Genomic DNA, 22,867 nt, shown 5'->3' with positions numbered 1-22,867 from the left:
CACATGGTTTTCTTCATGAGCTTTCCTTGTGTTCTCTTATGTTGCACACTGTTCCTTATGCGGGAGATTGTCATGTAATGACAATCATGTAATGATGACAAATAACTGTTCAGTGTTTTTCTGATATGTATATTTCAAAAATTGATTTTAACATGAGTTATCACCAACACTAATTTTTGCCATTTATCAAAATATGGTTTGAGACAAGCCATTCTAGTCAATAAATGTTCTAAATATTCTCTATACCAGAGATTCTCAGAATTTACTGTGCATTAGAATCACTAGGGAGGTTCTGGTTAAGAATTTTGTTTCATGGGCCCCTCCCCCAGAGATCTGGATATAGAACATTGAAGATGGAGCTTAGGCAGCTGTATTTTTTTTTTTAACATCTTTATTGGGGTATAATTGCTTTACAATGGTGTGTTAGTTTCTGCTTTATAGCAAAGTGAATCAGTTATACATATACATATGTTCCCGTATCTCTTCCCTCTTGCGTCTCCCTCCCTCCCACCCTCCCTATCCCACCCCTCCAGGTGGTCACAAAGCACCGAGCTGATCTCCCTGTGCTATGCGGCTGCTTCCCACTAGCTATCTACCTTACGTTTGTTAGTGTATATATGTCCATGCCTCTCTCTCGCTTTGTCACAGCTCACCCTTCCCCCTCCCTATATCCTCAAGTCCGTTCTCCAGTAGGTCTGTGTCTTTATTCCTGTCTTACCCCTAGGTTCTTCATGACATTTTTTTTTTCTTAAATTTCATATATATGTGTTAGCATACGATATTTGTCTTTCTCTTTCTGACTTACTTCACTCTGTATGACAGACTCTAGGTCTATCCATCTCATTACAAATAGCTCAATTTCGTTTCTTTTTATGGCTGAGTAATATTCCATTGTGTATATGTGCCACGTCTTCTTTATCCATTCATCCGATGATGGGCACTTAGGTTGTGTCCATCTCCGGGCTATTGTAAATAGAGCTGCAATGAACATTTTGGTACATGACTCTTTTTGAATTTTGGTTTTCTCAGGGTATATGCCCCGTAGTGGGATTGCTGGGTCATATGCTAGTTCTATTTGTAGTTTTTTAAGGAACCTCCATACTGTTCTCCATAGTGGCTGAACCAATTCACATTCCCACCAGCAGTGCAAGAGTGTTCCCTTTCCTCCACACCCTCTCCAGCATTTATTGTTTCTAGATTTTTTGATGATGGCCATTCTGACTGGTGTGAGATGATATCTCATTGTAGTTTTGATTTGCATTTCTCTAATGATTAATGATGTTGAGCATTCTTTCATGTGTTTGTTGGCAGTCTGTATATCTTCTTTGGAGAAATGTCTATTTACGTCTTCTGCCCATTTTTCGATTGGGTTGTTTGTTTTTTTGTTATTGAGCTGCATGAGCTGCTTGTAAATTTTGGAGATTAATCCTTTGTCAGTTGCTTCATTTGCAAATATTCTCTCCCATTCTGAGGGTTATCTTTTGGTCTTGTTTATGGTTTCCTTTGCTGTGCAAAAGCTTTGAAGTTTCATTAGGTCCCATTTGTTTATTTTTGTTTTTATTTCCATTACTCTAGGAGGTGGGTCAGAAAGGATCTTGCTGTGATTTATGTCATAGAGTGTTCTGCCTATGTTTTCCTCTCAGAGTTTTATAGTGTCTGGCCTTACATTTAGGTCTTTAATCCATTTTGAGCTTATTTTTGTGTATGGTGTTAGGGAGTGATCTAATCTCATACTTTTACATGTACCTGTCCAGCTTTCCCAGCACCACTTATTGAAGAGGCTGTCTTTTCTCCACTGTATATTCTTGCCTCCTTTATCAAAGATAAGGTGACCATATGTGCATGGGTTTATCTCTGGGCTTTCTATCCTGTTCCATTGATCTATATTTCTGTTTTAGTGCCAGTACCATACTGTCTTGATTACTGTAGCTTTGTAGTATAGTCTGAAGTCAGGGAGCCTGATTCCTCCAGCTCCGTTTTTCTTTCTCAAGATTGCTTTGGCTATTCGGGGTCTTTTGTGTTTCCATACAAATTGTGAAATTTTTTGTTCTAGTTCTGTGAAAAATGCCAGTGGTAGTTTGATAGGGATTGCATTGAATCTATAGATTGCTTTGAGTAGTAGAGTCATTTTCACAATGTTGATCCTTCCCATCCAAGAACATGGTATATCTCTCCATCTATTTGTATCATCTTTAATTTCTTTCATCAGTGTCTTATACTTTTCTGCATACAGGTCTTTTGTCTCCTTAGGTAGGTTTATTCCTAGATATTTTATTCTTTTTGTTGCAGTGGTAAATGGATGTGTTTTCTTGATTTCACTTAGGAATGCAAGAGATTTCTGTGCATTAATTTTGTATCCTGCAACTTTACCAAATTCATTGATTATCTCTAGTAGTTTTCTGGTACCATCTTTAGGATTCTCTATGTATAGTATCATGTCATCTGCAGACAGTGACACCTTTACTTCTTCTTTTCCGATTTGGATTCCTTTTATTTCCTTTTCTTCTCTGATTGCTGTGGCTAAAACTTCCAAAACTATGTTGAATAAGAGTGGTGAGAGTGAGCAACCTTGTCTCGTTCCTGATCCTAGTGGAAATGGTTTCAGTTTTTCACCATTGAGGATGATGTTGGCTGTGGGCATGTCATATATGGCCTTTATTATGTTGAGGAAAGTTCCCTCTATGCCTACTTTCTGCAGGGTTTTTTATCATAAATGGTGTTGAATTTTGTCAAAAGCTTTCTCTGCATCTATTGAGATGACCATATGGTTTTTCTCCTTCAATTCGTTAATATGGTTAATCACAGTGATAGATTTGCATATATGACGAATGCTTGCATTCCCGGAATGAACCCCACTTGGTCATGATGTATGATCCTTTTAATGTGCTGTTGGATTCTGTTTGCTCGTATTTTGTTGAGGATTTTTGCATCTATGTTCATCAGTGATATTGGCCTGTAGTTTTCTTTGTGACATCTTTGTCTGGTGTTGGTATCAGGGTGATGGTGGCCTTGTAGACTGAGTTTGGGAGTGTTCCTCCCTCTGCTATATTTTGGAAGAGTTTGAGAAGGATAGGTTTTAGCTCTTCTGTAAATGTTTGATAGAATTCGCCTGTGAAGCCTGGGCTTTTGTTTGTTGGAAGATTTTTAATCACAGTTTCAATTTCAGTGCTTGTGATTGGTCTGTTCATATTTTCTATTTCTTCCTGATTCAGTCTTGGAAGTTTGTGCATTTCTAAGAATTTGTCTATTTCTTCCAGGTTGTCCATTTTATTGGCATAGAGTTGCTTGTAGTAATCTCTCATGATCTGTTTTATTTTTGCAGTGTCAGTTGTTACTTCTCCTTTTTCATTTCTAATTCTATTGATTTGAGTCTTCTTCCTTTTTTTCTTGATGAGTCTGGCTAATGGTTTATCTATTTTGTTTATCTTCTCAAAGAACCAGCTTTTAGTTTTATTGATCTTTGCTATTGTTTCTTTCATTTTTTTTTCATTTATTTCTGATCTGATCTTTATGATTTCTTTCCTTCTGCTAACTTTGGGGGTTTTTTTCTTCTTTCTCTAATTGCTTTAGGTGCAAGGTTAGGTTGTTTATTCGAGATGTTTCCTGCTTCTTAAGGTGGGCTTGTATTGCTATAAACTTCCCTCTTAGAACTGCTTTTGCTGCATCCCATAGGTTTTGGGTCGTCGTGTCTCCATTGTCATTTGTTTCTAGGTATTTTTTTATTTCCTCTTTGATTTCTTCAGTGATCACTTCGTTATTAAGTAGTGTATTGTTTAGTCTCCGTGTGTTTGTATTTTTTACAGATCTTTTCCTGTAATTGATATCTAGTCTCATGGCGTTGTGGTCAGAAAAGATACTTGATACAATTTCAATTTTCTTAAATTTACCAAAGCTTGATTTGTGACCCAAGATATGATCTATCCTGGAGAATGTTCCATGAGCGCTTGAGAAAAATGTGTATTCTGTTGTTTTTGGATGGAGTGTCCTATAAATATCAATTAAGTCCATCTTGTTTAATGTATCATTTAAAGCTTGTGTTTCCTTATTTATTTTCATTTTGGATGATCTGTCCATTGGTGAAAGTGGGGTGTTAAAGTCCCCTACTATGAATGTGTTACTGTCGATTTCCCCTTTTGTGCCTGTTAGTATTTAGGCAGCTGTATTTTTAATAAGCACTCCCAGGTGACCTGATACAAGTGGTAAGAGATGCCCATTTCGAGAAATTCTTTTCTATTACTTTTTTTCAAGTCTGGGGAGAAACAACTGTTTATCTGGCCCAAAGTTTCCCATTTTTCCCCAGCTTCATTCTCCTTTCAATCTCAATTCAGGAAATCTGATGGCCCAACCTAGATTTGCATGTGAAAGAACAACCTACCTGCCATGTATCTCCAGAGACCACAGTCCAAACTTTGAAATACTTAGAGAACCTGCATTTGAATCTCAACCTAGACACTTTTCTCCCTATTCTGAGGCTTAAAGTATCCCTACACATACGTAATGATAAATCTCTCTTTTCTGAGTGAGACATTTTGTAACTGTTATTTTAAAAAATTTGGATCTCATTTTCTTTTCTTTTTCTTTTCTGTTCTCAGAAGACCTCAGTAATTCTTTTTCTTTTTTGCGGTACACGGGCCTCTCACTGCTGTGGCCTCTCCCGTTGCGGAGCAACGCCCAGGCTCAGCGGCATGGCTCACAGACCCAGCCGCTCCACGGCATGTGGGATCCTCCCGGACCAGGGCACGAACCCATGTCCCCTGCATCGGCAGGCGGAGTCTCAACCACTGCGCCACCAGGGAAGCCCTGACCTCAGTAATTCTTGTTCCTGAGTTAAGATAAAATGAAAGACGGGTCATGAATGCTAAAATGTGTAATTAGGCGATGCTAATTAAGTACTTTAAAATGATTAGACGAAAGCACCTTATGTGTACTTCCAGCCTCAGTCAAGGGCGTGGCTTCAGGCTAACATCAGAAGTAATTGGGTTGCCTTCCCTGACTCAAACTGCTTTTTTGCCATGAATCCTACGGATCTTGCATTTCAGATTTCATTTCTTCCTTCAAGCAAGTATAGGAACAAAGTATCTTCTTCCTATCCCTTAATCAAAAGCCATAATGCCGGAACTCTTCTCTGTACCTCCCTAGAGTGTTTTAAAGACTCCCGTGGAGGCCTTGGGTTCAGGGATACTATGTGAATTGGACCATGAGTTAAAAGCAGAGGAGTTGCTTTTAACTCATAGTTCAATTACTGTGAGACTTGGAACAAGTCACTTTGCCTTTTTGAGCTTTGATCCCAGGAGTTGTTGTGAGACTTGATGATATAATATTTAAAACACGTGCAAAATATTTAGCACTTGATAGATAATCAATGAATGCCAGTTATTATTATTACCTACTACCGTATTTGCCAAACCCAGATGATAAGCCAGTACAACTACTATGGTAAAAATCTGGGCTTCCGAAGAGCAAGTGAGATCTGAAAACGTAATGGGTCTAGTTCTTAAAGGCCACATATGATTTAATCCTTGAAGTATTTTTGTCCTGTGGAAAAAAGTAGAAAAGGAAGAAGGAAGGTGGTTTGGAGAGCTGGCAGTGTATCGCTCAGCTGAGCTAGACTGGTAGCAAAAGGCAGCATTAGAGAGGATTCTTGGAGAGGCAGCCTATAATTAACTGTGAGGGCAATGGATCCTCTGAAACATCCTCATATTATAGAGTGCTCGTTGTTTTCGGCATTTCCTTGCTATCATTTCCTCTTTCTTGGGTCATATATGCATACATTGAATTACGTGGAAAATGTAACCGAAGACCAGAGCCTTTCGTTTTTTTTTTTTTTTGGATCCCAAGAAAACAGGAGTTTACTGTGGTTTAGAAGTCAGAATGACGGTACATAATAATTAGGTTTAATTGACAACACTTTTTCTGAAATTTCTGAATTTTTGCTAAGTTTTATACATTATCACTAGCTTGAGTTTCTCCCCTCTCTCTTACTTTTATTACTCGAGTCACCAGAAGGAAAATTTAAAGTATTTCAAAAATAGCTGTTTCTGGGCAAGTCACCCAGCACACACTCCTCACGTTTCCTCTGGTTTCAAACATAAAGGGGAAGCCGGCTCAGACAAGAACAATCCTTGCTGCACACCCGCCAGCTCGCGCATCCCCCTTTTTATTCCAAGAGGCTCCAGCTCAAAACAGAAGTTACAAGGTTAAGCGCTACTCTGAGTTCCTGACACAGCTAACCCCTGCTTGGTCTTCAAAAAATAGAGGTCTGTAATTCCTTTTTGAACATGCCTTCAAAGTGGAGGTCTTCAGCCACGAGCTCCTCTTTGACACCATCTAGTGCCCACTGGTGGTCGGTCGGCTCCAAAGCTTCCCACTGTCTTAAAAGCTTTGTTGGTGTCTGCGGGCATGGCCATGGCTGCTCCAGTCATCTGTTCCTGCATCATCTGTGATTGGTCAGCAGCATTATCTTGGCCCCAAATCAGAGAGTAAATGCCCCGAAGCCCAAAGACATTGAGGAAATACCAGGATGCAGAACTCACCCAGGAGGCATCTAATTGTGAGTAGTTTAATTCCTTGCTGTAGCATGGGCTTAAAAGGCAGGGTCAGTGGAAACGGGACCTTGGTTGTGACAAAGCCTGAAAACATCATGTTGAGCCATCCACCAATAAGAATCATAGGGAGGACATGTGTGACGTTGCCTTTCATCATGTCTGTGAGCATACGGGGCAGCGGGGGTCAATTACAGGAGAGGGAGGCACATCCTTCCTTTTAGTTTTTTTGGAAAAATCCATCCTCTGGGTTGTTGAAGTAATATGTTCGTGTCAGGAGAGACTGTTTGGGAATGTATTTTCCATTTTCCCTGAGGCCTCTGCTTCGAATGAGGGCTTGACTGTCGGAGACTTGTTCCTGGGTGAGCTTCTTGTAGCTCTGCAGCAGGATGGACACGTAGTGGTGAATCATGCCCACGAAGAAGGTGATGATAACGATGGGCAGGACCACCCAGAGGCGGATGTTGGAGTCGAGTAGCAGCTCGGGCCCTTCCATCTTCACAGAGAGACAGCTCCCGGCTTGCTGTAGCCGGGTTGATTTTCACTGGGGCGCGTGGCTTCTCGTCGAGTTCACCTTCCAGCCTTTTCACACCCCTCAGCCAGGCGAGCCCGGGGCCACCGGGCAGCCCGCAAGCCCTTATTTTATTGACAAGTCAGGAGCATCTTTACCCAGAGGAAATGCCAGGTTACTGAATTTACCCACAAAACTATTCCGAATCCTTTGTTACTTTGTGTGGATTTGATCTGTATAGATGGCACATTAATAATGTTCTAGGGCCCAGAGAACTAATTATTTACCCACAGATCAAATCTGTCTTTCTTATTTGTATACCTTGCAACTGCAAAGGATGGGAGTTGGCAAACTTGTTAGCACTGTGTGAGTCTGGATACAGAGAACATTTATAGAACAAATTCTTGTCTGTATTTAGGCATGGATGCTGATCTTAAATACTTTTGTACTAATCTACTGGGGCACTTGATTCAGGAAACATTTACTGAAGACCTACTTTGTATGCTGCCAAACACTGAATATAGCCATTGCGTTTCACTGGGTGCAGGTGTGCATTTCATAAAGGAAACACAGCAGTACAAGAAGGAAAGTACATTTCCTTTACTAGGGAGAAGTAGCAGATAGATCAAATTTTGAGACTTTTTCCCCCTCTCTTGTCCTGAATCTTTTCTCCCTGTCATCCAGAAAATCAGGTAGTTTATTCTGCTTCATCCCTTCCAAGGAGGATTATGACACTCTCCAAAGAAGTCACAGCAAACCTTCCTGGATTTTGTTTCCAAAAGCCTAAGCCAAGATGAACAAATCCAAACACTTAGAAGGGTCTGGCAGATAAAGTGATGGGAGGAGTGAGCTGGATGGCTCTGTGGTGAGTGGAGGGCATGTGGTTTGCATAAAGAAGGCATCTGCTGCTCTGCCCCAACTTTTGTTTCGTTTTGTGAGCCCAGAGAAGCCAGACGTCCAAATTTTTAAAGGAAATCCAACTTTTGGTACAAAGAACTACCGGCCCCAGCCTACTTGGGAGAAGAGAACTAGATGAAAAGATAGGTTCCCCGAAACTAAAAAGGGATTTTCCTGGGTTTAGGAAGGAAGATAATTTTGTGCGCTTTATAGAAATAGAGATCTTTACCCACAGCCTCATGGCAGCCTCTGGGCTGATTGAGAGGAGAGAGATGACTTCATGGTGCCCTAGGGAGGTGGGATCCCAGGCACTGGGATTTCCAGGGAAGCCTCCAAAAATTTCAGTCAGCCAAAAAGATGAACTTTGGTGTAGAATCCCGTTTTAAGGGAAGACAAGGAACTATGGATATAAAAAATAAACTTAAAATGCTTAATTCCTTGCATAAGATAGTATTTTATCGAGGCGCCTATAGCAGAGTGGTTTAACATAACCTGGTTTCAATTACTGAGTTCAGACCATGAATCACACATTTACTTGCTGTGAGTCTTGAGGAAACGTGTAAACTCTCAATGCATCAGTTTCTTCATGTTTAAAATGGGAATGGTACTTAATAATACTAAGCCTACTTCAGTATTATGAGAATTAAAGTAAATAATATGTGTATATCTGGTATGATGAACAAGCAAGACTCATGAGATACAATTAGAAATCATCCTTATTTTAACTTCCCACTATCCTTTTAAAATTTATTTAGAAGAGAAGTCCTTCTTCTGCTGCTGGTTGAAAACACAGGCTGATGGATGAATTTTCAACTTCATTTTAGATATTAAGACCTTTTTCAGATTTCAAGGTTGCAAACATAATCTTAATTCTGAATATGGTCTGATCCCACATACCAGTTAAAACTCCAAATTTGATTTAAAGTTCAATCTTCTCCCCTCTTTCATCTGAAAGATGGGAAAGGAGGGAAGGAAAGCTCTCCCTTGTTTGCTACTGCTGTAAGATGGCATTGTGCACACTGGGCCTGGCAGTTAAATATGGATGACTCCTTGGCCATTTTATATATCCTTCGGGGCCTCCATGAGAACTTACCAGTACAAGCCGTGCCTTGTCTTCCGGTTGCCACTTTCTCCCTCAGTCCCTCAGTCCCCGTTTTCTTTTCTTTTTCTTTCTTCTTCTGGAGGTCCACAGAGCAGACTCTATTGCCTTCTGTCCTATTACTTCCCCAGACAGTCCTCTGGGATAGGTTTTAAAACAGCTCCATGCTGGCACATGGTAAGTGTTTTTAAAAAATGTCATTATTATCACCACAGTTGGAAATAACAGGTTTGAGAGGATTGTATGAAAAGACATATTTATGTAGCTCCAAATTAGGCACCTTATACTATAGATACATTTTAAGAATGTTTCTTTAAATGAAAATTGACAATTTGATGCTTTTCCCATGTACCTATTGTAAGTACCATACATGAGTTTACAAAGTATGAATGGGCCAACATAGGATTCATTAACTAAATATATGTGGATTTTTATGAAAGGGGCATTGAAGGCTTCCTGAAAGGAGGCAGCATTTGAATTAAGCCTTGGAATTTGAAGAGGGTTTTACCATGATAGGCCCAGATGGTGGGAAGGGGAAGGAGTGGGAAACCAGAGGCAAAAGAAATGTGTCTGGAGCTAATACTCATGAGTGACAGTGTGTTACAGCAGAGGTTGATTACAGGTAAAAGTTAAAGCTAGTATTGACTGAGGATTTCCTGAGTGCTTCATTTGGACTACTTCATTTATTCTTCTCAAGTTTGTGAGGCAGGTACTGTGAGTATCCCTCTGTTATGCATAGGGACATTGAGCCTTAGAGAGGTGAGGGTAGTGGTCTGAGTTCTCCCAGCTGGAGAGGGCAGGACATGGGATTAGATCTGGCTGTCTGACCTGGGCAGGACCATGCCTAACTACTGCATTATGCAGGGCCCTTAGTTGTTAGGGGTTATAGGTGGCATTCACAATACACGTTGGATCATAAAGAAGGTTCAGGATGGTCTGCATAAGAAAAATTTTATACATCAATCTTTGAAAAACTTACAGTTTTTCACTGTATAAAACTTTTAATAATTTCCTGCCATTCCTTTCTTCTTCTTCTCTTCCCCCCTCCCTTCTTTCTTTCTTTTTTTTTTTTTTATCAAGTTGTTATTAATCCAGGGACTGTGTTAGTCCCAGGATATATAATGGTGAACCAAAATATATGCAGTCTCTGCCCTCATGGGAATTATATTCTCGGGGTGGGAGGGAGAAAGATATTTAAATAGTTTCTAAGATTAAAATTGCAAGTGTAACTTTTACCTAAATGAGTGGAAATTTGAGCTATTACAGCTTAAAGTGGGAGCTTTGATTTGAAAGGCCAGGGGAGAATTAGTGACTTTGAACCAAGTTCTGAAAGATAAATGAGAGTTAACTAGATGAACCAGGAAGAGAGGAGTGCCCAGGCAATAGGAGCAGCATATGCAAAAGTCCTGTGGTAGGAAGAAGAATGGGCTATAAAGGCCTGAGTGGCTAAATCTGAGCATACGAGTGGGGCAGTGTACAGAGCAATACTGGAAGGGTGGGGGCCTGGTCATGCAGAGTCTTGCTGTACATGTTCGAGCTTGATATTTATCCTAAAGGCAAGGGGTTCTGACTTTTAAAATGAAGCATTTTAAGCAGGGGTGGCCCCATGCTCAGATTTCATTTTGAACATATAACCCTAGCTGCCCTGCAGGGAGCAGATTGGAAGCGAGAGAAGTGGAAGGAGTTGGAAGAAGTAGATTATTCAGTCAACCAGGTGAGAGAGGCATTGCTTAAACCAGGGGGTGGCAGTGATGAAGGGAGATGGGGGAATTCAAGAGACGTTTAAGGGGTGAAATCAACAGGACTTTGGGATTGACTCCATATGAGGGGTGAGAAACAGGGGTGGCATTAAGCAGACTCTGTTTCTGACTTGGAAACTGGATGGTTTACAATCATTGAAAAAAGGAAGGCTAGCAATACTTTTGTTTTGTTTTGTTTTGTTAAGGAGATTGGGTTGAGAGTAGCAGGGAAGACCATGAATTTTGAGTTAAAGCACCTTTCAGATCTCAAAGAATTTTGGTAATGGAGTTTTAGCTTTGACTTACACTTTATCCCACCAGTACCCTACCTCTAATTTCCCCATTCCTGGCTCAGTTCCTATCCTGTGTGAAAACTGGGTCATCACAGACTGACAGTCAAGGGCTGCTGTCCAGTCGTTCACTGGACATGCCCTATAGCCCCTCAGATTCAACCTCTCCCTCCTGCAGATCCCAGAGCCAGCCTGGCTGCCCAGAGTAGACCTCAGATAGCTCAGGTGCTCTAGGCTTGTTACCTCAACTCAGACTACGACGTGCGACCCCTCCTGATGCTGATAAGGGCTGTCCAGCTGCTCCTATCTCGCTTCACTCTTGCTGGTTTGGCTTTATCATCACTGGCTCCCCTCTGCCCATGTCTTGCCTGCCACCTCCTCTCCACCTCCTTCCCAGTAGTTCCCAGCATGTCTTATGGAGGGCTCCACATTATATGACTAGTGGAGATGAATAATTCCTTCCTTCCTTCCTCTGGTCCTTCCCTCTGTCCTTCCTCAGAAACAATTCATGATTCTCGAGTGAAGCTGCTAAGCTGAAAACTATCCACCAGATGGCACCAAAACATTATATTCCAAGTGTTCGGCCCTCAGTACACCTTCAAGAAAGCCCAAAGTTCCACTACTACGAGATGATACAGCACAGCCCCAGTTCAACAGAAATTAAAATTCCCACTCGAACCTCCCAGAATATTTGGTTTTGGATTTTGTCGAGAGAGAGAGAGAGAGAGAGAGAGAGAGGGATAGGGGAGAGAGGGAGAGGGAGAGGGAGAGGGAGAGGGAGAGGGAGAGGGAGAGGGAGAGGGAGAGGGAGAGAGAGAGAGAGAGAGAGAGAACCTTTCTCAGTAAACAATTTTTTATTTTCTGCTCTTTAGATTCTGGATAAAAGACTATGATGGACATTACAAAATGAGGAACATAAATATTTTCAGGGACACTGTCATTTTCACTTGTGTTTGCTTCACTGTCTTTTTCTTAGTGCTAAAGCTTTGCTTCTTACAGAACAGCATGTCAAGAATAGATATACAATAGCTCCCTCTTACCAAAGTAATAATTAAGATTAAGTGAAAACAAATGTATGCATCCAGAATCCTAGTTAAACAGAAGAGTGAAATTAACCATTTTCTCTAGTTTTAAAATGTAACTGTAATTTTTTTCCATTTCAACATTTAGCTATCATTAATAAAGCAAAAATAGTATGAGTGACCATTTAAATGATTAAAACGGTTAATGAAATGAACATATCTTCTTGCTATTATCTTCTAACTGTGGGATAGTCTTTTCTTCAATCAACATAATTAACAATTATGTTGTTGATGACAGTTTAAGAGACTTTGAGGGTTGTTTGTTGTTGTTAGTAATATTTCAGTGGCTTAAAAAATACCACACCCCTTATAAATTAACATTTTTTACTGGGTGATCAAATGTCTATCTGGCAAAATTTAGTCAAAACTTCATATGAGGAAATATCTATAAGGATTTGTTCTTTCAAATTTGGAGATCTGGGTACTGAGTGATTAAAGACGTTGCCAGGGGATGGAAAATGGGTAAAGAAACAATAGATGTTAAAATTTACTATTTTGATTCTTCTTTGGAGGCAAAAGAAATGATCTATGAATAAATGCACAGCAGGAAGTGAATTTTTAAAATGAAGACATGTTAAAAAAAATTTGATGTTAACTCAGTTTTGTGTATATATTTTTATAATATTTCGTATGTATACTCTTTTGTAAAATTTGGCTGGCCAGCAATTGTAACATGCACATACATATACATAGAGTACATAAATATTCCTTGTTTAGCAAAGGTGTGTGTGCATGGGGGGTGGTGCTGTGTTTTTCCACTGCACAGAATAGAATGTGTCTTGCTCTAGAGCTTGTATGAATGTCTGGCTGCTTCCCTACCCTAGGGAGTCATCTGAACGTCCACAGTTCCCAAAGTGCTTTGGGATCACTTAGGCTAAAAGATGCTACTTATTGTGAAGCTATCTTGTTTTATTCCTAAAGGAATTTCATCATTTTATATTTGTGAAAACTGTCAATGCATCTTTCTCAAAATGCAATTACCTGAAAGAAGCAAACCAACACAGAGTGGACCCCTTGTCTTCAAAGTCATTTTATTAAGAGTAAATTAGACTGAAAAAGTGATAGTCTGAAATGCATTTTCAATAGATTGCTGTCAGCCTTGCTACCTGTCAAACAGAGAGGCCTGAAGTTTCATAGTGACATATGGATTAGCTCAGTCTTCCCTGCAGCGTGAAAACAAAAGACAATTGGTGATGCATGGGGCAAACTCATCTTAAAACAGAGATATCAACAAAGGAATATGACAGCACGAAAAGACAGAGTGCAGCCTGCTGTCCACATTTACAAAGAGATTCTGTCTGAATCCATAACTTCAATACACTATGAGACAGAAAGAGAAAATACACATTAAGTGTAATTGTTCATCGGGTAGTTTGCTTTAGCAAATGCTGAATTTCATTCTCGGAAGGGAGAAAGAAGTGGGAACAATGGATAAAATAGCTGCAGTTATAAAGAGTCATTAAGAAGAACCATATGGAATTAGAATTATTTGATTTTTAAAAATCATCCATCATAGGGACTTTAAATGAATGTTCAAAATTCTCATCCATTAATCAATTGAAAAAATAAAGGCTAAAGTCACAAAAGAACCTCAAGAGCAAAAAACTCTTTTCCCAGTTAGAGCTTTAAACTAGACTGACAAGGTCATTTAGTTCAGGGTCTGTGTGAAAAAGAAGTGCATATCAAAGTAAGAGAAAATCATACAGATCTGCTTAGGTCTGGGAAAATACAGTATGGATTTTTTTTTAACACCTCATGTGAACAATTACCTAGGCCACTTGTATGACCAGTAACTTACAATTAAATAGAAATGAAAGTTCCTCTCATAGTCATTTTAATCCATACATCCTAAGGGACTCAAAAAACAAGTGTAATAACTAACACGATGCAAAAGTCAGTGAAGGAAAATGGTGCATTGAATTATAGAAAATGCTGATTTTCTAAGCTTAGGATTAGATGCTAAAAGACCAAAGTAAGAGAGTTTTGGAGTTACGCAGTGGCCACCAGAGACCCACGCAGAGCTCAGAAGGAAAAGTTCAGGAAAGGGCAACTTTGGGGTATCCTGAAGGAGTTTGCCCATGGGACAGGGGTCAGTGATGGATGCTATTTTGTCAAATCATCACCTGTGTGATGGCTCCCTTTGGCGACAGGGCTGGCTCTGCGAATGGGAATAGGCAGCTGTCTACAGAGGGTCACTTAAAATGGGAACTGGAAGCCTCATTCGGATGCCTTGAAACTCCTGTGATTAGTCACGTGTTAAGTGTTCATGGATATTTTACACAAGTGGAGGATGGGGGCATATTTTCTAATTAATATATTAGGGAGCTTTATGATATCCATGTCCTTCCTAGGAAAGTGCAGAGTCCTGAAGGTTTGAAAAATGGAACAAATGAATTTTGGGTGTTTTTCTTGGCTGAGCCAGAGGGCACCCATTTAAGATACTATTGATACATCAGAAGTCATGAGGTTTTGGAGGGGGCTGAGGTTATCAGAAATCAGTAGGGGAGTACGAAAGAAATTAAGGGCATCAGTGGAAGCATTTCCAAAATTCATAATTTTGCCTTTAAGCAGAGTTCTCCCCAGAGAATTTAGCTTATTGATATTTGCTTTAGTACTCTATGGCCTTAAACATGCATAGGAAAATTACGTAGGAATAAAATAGACATGTTTGTTGTATACTTTACATCATTTTTTAACACTTGTGTTTTCTTGTAATGTCCCTTTGTTTTCTCTATTCATTATATCTCTGTCAATACATGTTTCTTTTTGAGTAGCATCGACATATATACACTACTAAATGTAAAATAGATAGCTAGTGGGAAGCAGCCGCATAGCACAGGGAGATCAGCTCGGTGCTCTGTGACCACCTAGAGGGGTGGGATAGGGAGGGTGGGAGGGAGGCTCAAGAGGGAGGGGATATGCGGACATATGTATGCATATGGCTGATTCACTTTGGTGTACAACAGAAACTAACACAGTGTTGTGAAGCAATTGTACTCCAATAAAGATCTAGTAAATATAAATAAATAAATAAATGTCTCTTTTTCCCACATACCCTTAGGAATCTGCTTTGATTTCTCATTTTTGGAGTCTAAGCTCACTCACACCCCTGAAACCGCAGTGTGTACTCTTCTGACATAATTGCTGTTGATTTCGTTGCTATTAGATTTGTTCTTGTTGTTGTTGTACCGGTGTGGCTACACTATTATCTGAGCATTAACACACTGTGTCAGATAATTTTCAACTGCATAAAAGGGATCATAGTCGATCATCCAAATGAAGGTTTATTTTTCTCTCATAGAAAATAGGCCAGGATCAGCCATCCAGGACTTTTACAGTGGCTCTTGTTAACATCAGAATCTAGATGCTTTCTCTCTTTCTGCTCCTCCATTTTTGGCTTATGACTTTTATCCACCTGGTCACCTCATGAATCCCAGATGTTTGATCTCTAGCCTTTCCTGAGCATTACAAGTGGAGGAGGAACAAAGCCACATGGAGAAAGGGTGGTGTCTTTATCAGGAAAGCAAAGCTCTTCCAGATATCTCCAGGCATCTGCTTACATTTTCTTCACCCAAACTGTGTCTGATGACCATCCCTATCTTGAGAATGCTTGGAAATACAGCTTTTAGCTCGTCACAAAACCAGTTCTCTATTTGTATGGAAGAAGGAAAGACTTAGAGATATTGGTAGGTGACCGGCAGTCTCTACCTTACACTGACTTTTCTGCACAGTATATGTAGAGCGGAATAGGAAAATGCATTTCTAAAAAGATTCCATATTTAACTGCTTAGGGTATAAAGAAAAGATCTTGGAGGGAAATGTAGAGCAATGGATGGATGGTTGAAAATTCTAGCCAGGAATGTTGAAGAGGTTGATGTTTGGCCCAAGTGCACCAAGAAAGCTATTTTTTATTTGAAAAGGGTTAGAGGTTGACTTGTGTGGAATAAAGGTAGAGGCGCAGGAAAGAATACTAACATGAAGGAAAAGAAAAAGATGACCATGACTTGTTCCTTCATAATGTTTGAAAACCAAAGATAGGTAGGTGAATTTCACCTATCTGCACCGCACATAGGGCTGTAATGATGAATAAAGGCAGGCAGAACAGGCCATTTCTGGCTTCTTGACTTTGCTGCTTGGGTGACTCAGTTACTTAGCCTCTATCCCCATGTCTGTGAAATTAAGACATTGACTATTCCTATCCCATTGCTTTGCAAGATTAAATGTTATAATGCCCAACCCATAACAATCCATCAAACCATGTTAAGTATCATCACCATTAATCTTATGACTGCAGGCCTGGAAATTATTTCACTGATTCTGGCTCTATCTTCACACAGCTGTTCTGTGTGATCTTGGACAAGTCATTTAACTCTGGGCGCAGATTTTTTATTTCAGTAAAATGAATGTAGTAATATCAACCTCATGCACTAGCTGTAACAAACAAATAACAGGCTTATGTAAAAATCCTTTAAATGGGGAATCTTTATATCCAAGTGTGAGATATTATTAGTGTTACTATATTGCCTATACTTTTTTCCCCCTTTCCTATTTGTTACTTTTTTTTTCTCTACTCTCTGCTTACTTTCTCAAATGAAATTGGTACAGGGTAGAGTAGCTAATATTTGGGATCTTTCTAAAAATTAGAGTTGACAAATATGGATGGTATTCCATCAATCTGTAGCCGCTAGTGCCCAAATATTTATCTGTGAGAAACTGAGCTGTGGTCTAAAATACTCCTTGGGAGTTTTAGCTCAGATGGAAAAATTGTGTTTTCAAGCTGTGTGTGCCAGAGACCAATGTACTCCTCTGACATGTTACAAGTTCTAACTGCTTCCTTTCGACTTTGAAAAGTATTAAGATTTTCTACCGTTATGATAAACAGCTCCCATTTAAAACAACCTCAGCTTGGAGAGTCTGCAGAGAGCGGTGCAGACGATCTGCCTCTGCTGGCGGGAGTTGTCACTGATCTCCACTGCCCTCTGCTTCAGCCCTGGGGCAATTCCGCATGCACTCGGCCTTAACAGCGCTACAGTTCCCACAGATGTTGTCAGCTTTAGTCACTTGAAGTGGTCTCTGGTAGGCAGTAAAGAAATGGTTTCAGTAGGATATTCTTAATTTTTAGAGTTCAGGTAGATAATAACACATTCCTTTTATGCCTCCTAAATAATTTTCTATTAGTGCAACATATTGAATTTCTATTCCAATTTTCCATAATTTTATTTAAGGGACACTTAGTACTTGATAACAGCTTTTTCCAGATTGATGCATCAGAACTTTTGTTTTTCACCATTAATTCTAAAACCTTAAAAATGAGGCTGAGTAATGGCTGGCATTTTTCTTTTTTATGTGTTAGGAAGAAGAGTTCTTTATATCTGGCTTCAGCTCTCCTTTAGTTTATCCCTCTTTTCTGCCCTTCTTTCTTACCCTACTTATAGACAAGATCAATGTCGTTCAAGATGTCAGCCAGCACTTAGGCAAAGCACATGGGTGCCATTGTCTTATATGATGCCCGTGGTTTGGATCTCATTCTCAAGGACACAGGACTAGGGGACTCAATTGACTGAATGCTGATGAAGTGGGTCACAATCAAGAGACCCACTAGGGATTTCTTTACAAGTAAGAAGGCCAATATACTAATTTATAATAGAAAATATTTCTTATCACAAGAATACCTATGACTAACCATCCCTGGTTTTAGCAGGCCCACCCCTAACCGTGTGGGGCTGAGACAAGGGTACTAATCGGGGCCCACATACCATGTAAATGTTTAGGAGTAATAAATTAATATATGATTGATCAAAATATGTTCTGTCTTCCTACCTTGACAAATGTTCCTACCTTGACAAATGTACCTTCGTTATAATCCAGAAGGCCAGGTTAGGATTAGAATTCTTCACTTTCCTTGTGGGGAGGAGCCAGCTTCATGGCTCCCAGCCTCCATGCCTACGCTCGCCAGCCTCTGACCCATCACTTTTCACCTCTGGATCTTTCCATGGCCTGCCAAGCATCTCACATGTATGTTGTGAACACCTCAACTGACACAAGCACAAGTTCATCCGTTCCACCAGCAAACAGCCACCCACTGGCCATTCCTCTGCCTGGCTTTGGGAGGTGAGACCCAGGGAAGAGACAGTACAGACTAGTGTGGCAAACTTGGAGCCATTTAGGTAGGAACTCTAGGGTCCTGGGCAATCAGAACATGATGCTAGAGCCAGCCCAGATGCCCAGAGTAGAATTAAGTTGTCTCAGGTGCTCTAGGCTGGTGACCTTGACTCAGACCACAATGTAGGGGCCCTCCTATCACTGATTAGTGACGTTTAGCTGTTCTGTCCTTGCTTCAGCTCTTGCTAGTTTGGCTTCATCACCACCCACTTCTCCTCCACCCCCACCATCTAGACTACTGCTCTCCTCCATCTCCTTACCAGTAATTCTCACCATCCCACACTCTCCCTGCCCCTCCACTCTGCCTAGAAAGCTTTATATGGACCCTCAGATCCTTGTTTCCAGAAAGGACAAACATCAATTACCTTTAATCAAATAAATTTTAGGTCTGCAATCTGGAAATTTCCCTGAGTCACCTTGCCTGGATTTGGGGTGGGTCCCTTAACTCCTCAGTTATCTGTTCTTAGGAATTTCCTGGGTTTATGTACCTATTACTGATCTCATCTATTGGATGAGCTTCCTTAACTGTTATGAAAAATCATTAAGAAGTATTTCACTGGTTATCAGGATGATCTTAACATAAGTTTCACCCCCCATATTCTTTTTAAAAAATTTTTAATTGAAGTATAGTTGATTTACAATGTTGTGTTAGTTTCTGGTGTACAGCAAGGTGATTCAGTTATACATGTATATATATATATATATATATATATTCTTTTTCATATTCTTTTCCATTATGATTTATTACAGGATATTGAATATAGTTCCCTGTGCTATACAGTAGGACCTTGCTGTTTACCTATTCTATATATAGTAGCTCGTACCTGCTAACCCCAAACTCTTAATTTATCCCCACCCCATATTCTTAAGTAAAGACTTAGTATAAATTCCTCCTCACTATTATTAAATAACCACTTCAAGTTCCTCACAGGAATCAGTGGTTCTCAAACCCTAGGAAGTATCAGAGTCATCTGGAGGGCTTGTGAACCCCAGATTACTGGCTGGGGAATATGTGTGTATGTGTGAGAATTTCCATTTGTAACAAGTTGCCAGGTGATACTGATGCTGCTGGTACAGGGGATGCACTTGGAGAACCACTGCTCTTCATGTGCACTGTTCAGTCTCCTCTCATTCACTCTTCAGTACAGCACAGTCTATCTTCCAACCTCGCCATCTACTGACATTGCTCTGACAAGAGTCACCAGTGCTCTCCTATGGCTAAATCCAGTGCTTAATGGCTAAGTCTAAAGGACACTTTTCATGTCCAATAGATTCTTAGGAAATTTCTGATGTGTTTGATGTGATTTACCCCTACTTCCATATTCCTTCTTTTGAGTTTTATTTCATACAACTTTCTGGTCCTTCTACTGGTCTGGATGCTATGCTCTTCTTGCTTCACTCTCTACCTGGAGGGCCTCTACCCACTCATCTTTCTAGACTGGGGCCTAGTGTCACTTCCTTAAAGAAGTGGTTCCTTTTCTTGTCCCAGAAACATGGATGACCCTTTCTTTTTCTTTCCCATTCTACTCTACTCATGCTTATATCATTCTCTCTGTAATGCCTATAATGGTATATATTTACTAGTCTCCTTACTCAGGGGAGTAAGGATTTTGACCAGATTTTCTTTTGTTCTTCCAAGTATTGCTAAACAGTAGGTGTAAAAACTTCCTATGGTTCCTTATATCCCTGCTGGGTACCAGTGCCCACTCTCATTCGCTGGGATGTAGCCAAGGTATGTTTATGTGAAGCACATAGGAAGGGTAAAAGCTAAGTCTCTGGATTGGGACAGATGTCAACTGCTGTGTTTCCCCTTGACAAAGTGCTTGTTGCCCATGAAGCGAAATCCTCTACAGATGCAGTTACCAGTGGCAGGAACTGTTAGCATTGTCTTGAGAGTGTGGAATGCTTTGCAGGCCTGGTAGTCTGAGGATGAAAATTCAGCTCCCATTCATCTCCAAGATGCCTGAACAATGCCATACTTGCCCTTTGCTGGAAATATATTTCAGTTCGCATGGCTTTAGTGGATTTGGCCCTCTCTTCCCTTTCTCATTAAACTCTCTGCCCTCATCCTTTCCCCTTTCATCTCTCCTCCCTGAAAGAAAAGGAGAATCTTTATCTTTGAAGCAAATATTTTATCCATTATATGAGCTCACTATGTCCTTTAGGCTTAAATCTTTGGAAGCAAAGTCAGAAAGAAGGAAGACTTTTTTTCTTCTTTGCTTTTTTCACCCAATTATGTCACTCTTCTCGGTAATATGCACAGCACAGACTTGGTGCTTCTCTGTAGGATAATGTGAGGGTGAGAAATACTCTGTCTGCAAAAAGAAAATATGCTGGTTATTATGCCAAAACATAGCCTACAATTCAATTCATTGTGTTGCCAGAAAACCTGACTATAACCTCTCTGCGGCCAGGAACTCTATGCTATTCATCTTTGTAGCTACCTTGCCTATTACACCTGTCATGCCTGTCATGTTTACTAGGGAATCAGGAGGTATCATCATTTCACACAAAATGATAGCCTATTGCCACCATATTTAGAAGAATTTCAAAGAATACACAGTTAACCCCTAATATTAATGCACCCTTGGAGCTTTAGGTCAGTAGGTCTGAAAAGAGCCTCTTGAATAATCATCTTTTCCCTCCTCCAAAGCCCTGTTTCTCCATATCATCTGGGGTCAGTAACAGCAGTAAGAAAGCCAGCAGCAGTCACATATGTGCAAGTCAAGCTTCTCTCCATCTGCTTCCTCCTTAGGGAAAATCTAATGCTAAAATGACTTTCTAAGGGGAGGAAGCACAGCTGTTTTCACCACCATCTATGGCGTCACGGGATAAAAAAAACCCGCTTCCTTTCCCCTTAAGCTCTGGCTTCTTTTGGACACGTTTTGGATGGCAGCGATAATTCATTTTGCTGCTGGGATGCTGGTTCCAACAGCACCTCCTTTGCTGCTCTGGCCTCCACCCCATTTATCTCTGGCCCTGGGAGCCAGGGAGACAGGGCTATTTCTATCTCAGGCATCTGTGTTTTTGATCAGCTCATGTGTTAGGCCAATCTAAGTGTGAGGAGGAACTGAAACTACTTCACACTTGTCTGAAGTAGTGCCTTCATTTGGGTGAGGGGCAGAGAAGTGTGTGTTGATGCCGAGATGCCTGAGTCAGAGGGCAGAGATTCTGGCAGGGACACCGTCACTGCCTTTGAGAGTCCTGGTGGAATCCAAGAAATGTAGAATGTGAGTTATAGAGGAAAACTTTGGACAAATCTGGCAAAGTCTTCATATTTCTTTCTCTAAGAATGAAACTATGTCTAGATAGAATCACCTTTTATTTTTCCAGCCCCCAAAATAAGATTATAGCCTGGCCAAGTGACCTCAGGTTTTTTACTGTAGTTTACTCACCTATGTGGAGGTCCTGATTTTCCAGAGGAGCTCTAACTTTAAAAATTAAAATTGTATATTGATAACTCTTAGATTCTTTTATTTCTTTCATGTGATATCATTCTTCTCAAGAAGGAACCCTTAATTCTCGTTAGTTTGAAGGGCCTGACATTAGTGTGATTTCAGTGCTCCCCATATGATTGTTGTACAGCCAGGGCCGAGAGCCACTGACTGAGAATCCATAAGAGCATCTCACTCTAAAGTGTAATTCGATGAGTCAAAGATTTACTAATAACTTACTGATACAATCTATCGAGTGGTTTCTTACTCCAGACTATAGCAGTATATAGTTGGCATCTTTAAATTTCATAATTTGTTTTCAGTACAGAAATATATTGGAGTTGGAATACAGGGCTAAGTGGCTGTTTCCTTTGTGACTTAACAATGATACTATGAGAGCTTACGTTTTATGGTGGTTTTTCTTTTTGCTGTACGCGGACCTCTCACTGTTGTGGCCTCCCCCGTTGCGGAGCACAGGCTCCGGACGCGCAAGCTCAGCGGCCATGGCTCACCGGCCCAGCCGCTCCGCGGCATGTGGGACCTTCCCGGACCGGGGCACGAACCCGTGTCCCCTGCATCAGCAGGCGGACTCTCAATCACTGTGCCACCAGGGAAGCCCGTTCCCTTACATTTTATCAACAGCATTTATACAACCTCATTTTATTTTGGAAACAATTCCACTTGGTCAGTATTTTGGCATTTGTAATGATATGAGGGAAATATTTTTAGAATGCTTCATTAGGAATATTATCAGAAAAGTAGCTTTTCTCTCTGCACACGGTCCACCCTGTGGTCCCTGCAAAGGTCAAAGTCGGGTATGTGAAATAGAAAAACACTTGACAAACCCAAAGATGTGTAAAGCCGGCCCCTTTCACCTTATGTAGGAAAGGGAAGGAGGAAAGGCTACAAAATGAAGGGAGGTGGAGGCTTCCCTGGTGGCGCAGTGGTTGAGAGTCCGCCTGCCGATGCAGGGGACACGGGTTCGTGCTCCTGGTCCGGGAGAATCCCACATGCCGTGGAGCAGCTGGGCCCGGGAGCCATGGCCGCTGAGCCTGCGCGCGTCCGGAGCCTGTGCAATGGGAGAGGCCACAACGGTGACAGGCCCGCGTAC

At 40.7% G+C, this 22,867-nt stretch overlaps 2 pseudogenes; one reads left to right on the top strand and one right to left on the bottom strand.

Annotated features, from left to right (window-relative positions):
* Positions 1-6,216: 6,216 nt before the first annotated feature.
* Positions 6,217-7,332, bottom strand: LOC111174288 (ER membrane protein complex subunit 3 pseudogene; annotated as a pseudogene).
* A 3,323-nt stretch (positions 7,333-10,655) lies between these two features.
* Positions 10,656-22,394, top strand: LOC149749398 (uncharacterized; annotated as a pseudogene).
* Positions 22,395-22,867: the final 473 nt, after the last annotated feature.

Source organism: Delphinapterus leucas, chromosome 4 (genome assembly GCF_059928025.1).
Source record: "Delphinapterus leucas isolate spDelLeu-1000000601 "Yukka" chromosome 4, BTC_Dleu_Yukka2, whole genome shotgun sequence".
Classification (NCBI taxonomy): domain Eukaryota; kingdom Metazoa; phylum Chordata; class Mammalia; order Artiodactyla; family Monodontidae; genus Delphinapterus; species Delphinapterus leucas.
Note: the sequence above shows the minus strand (reverse complement) of the source record. Positions and strands in the feature narration are given on the sequence as shown.